The following is an 809-nucleotide window of genomic DNA, read 5'->3' as shown; positions in this document are numbered from 1 at the left end:
AGAACAGTCCTCTAAGACATCTCAATACCTTAAGGACATTTGATACAGGGATCCAACCTTACATAATCACACTTAATGACCCTGAGTTATAAACAAAGTGGAAGACTCACATCTATCTGTTCAGGGTGGTATATTAAAAAAGACTGGGAATACGTGAGTCTTTAAGAGAAATTTAGAGCCAAATGCTAAATGTCGAACTTTGGGCACTTTAAAAGGCAGTTTCAATATTTGGACAATCCAGCGACATGCTTTTCCTATTATCTATTCTGCCAGGTAAATAAGATCTCGCTGAATCTGAGAAAGAAGTAGATTCACTGATTTAAGTAGAGCTTAACGCTTTGCATAATTATAGTTCATAGAAGCCTCTGCTTTTTGTAAATATGCAAATATATTATTAAAATTTTTAGGATATTAGTTCCTGTTACTGCTGTAACAAATTAACAAATTTAATGGCTTAAAACAACACAAATTTATTTCAATTGGTAGAGAAGAGTTGTGTTTTTCCAGGAGAACATCCATAGTGACACATGTTTATAACTAAAAATAATATACATTTCATAAAGCAGGCTTCATAACCTTTCCCCTTAAAGATGACTGCCGTGAAAAATTTAGAGTACATAATTGACATGCTTATGTATATTTAAATAATAATATATACAATATCTGTACCTTCCTTTTTCATTTAATAATATATTGGTGCATTATGATTGTCACTTCATGTCACTATACATAGACTTATTAATCACCAAATCTGTTAGGTTGTTCCTCAGTTTTTGCTGTTATAGACAATGGTACAATAAGTTTGCTTT

Source organism: Rousettus aegyptiacus, unplaced genomic scaffold (genome assembly GCF_014176215.1).
Source record: "Rousettus aegyptiacus isolate mRouAeg1 unplaced genomic scaffold, mRouAeg1.p scaffold_m13_p_10, whole genome shotgun sequence".
NCBI lineage: Eukaryota > Metazoa > Chordata > Mammalia > Chiroptera > Pteropodidae > Rousettus > Rousettus aegyptiacus.
This window is presented reverse-complemented; position numbering follows the sequence as displayed.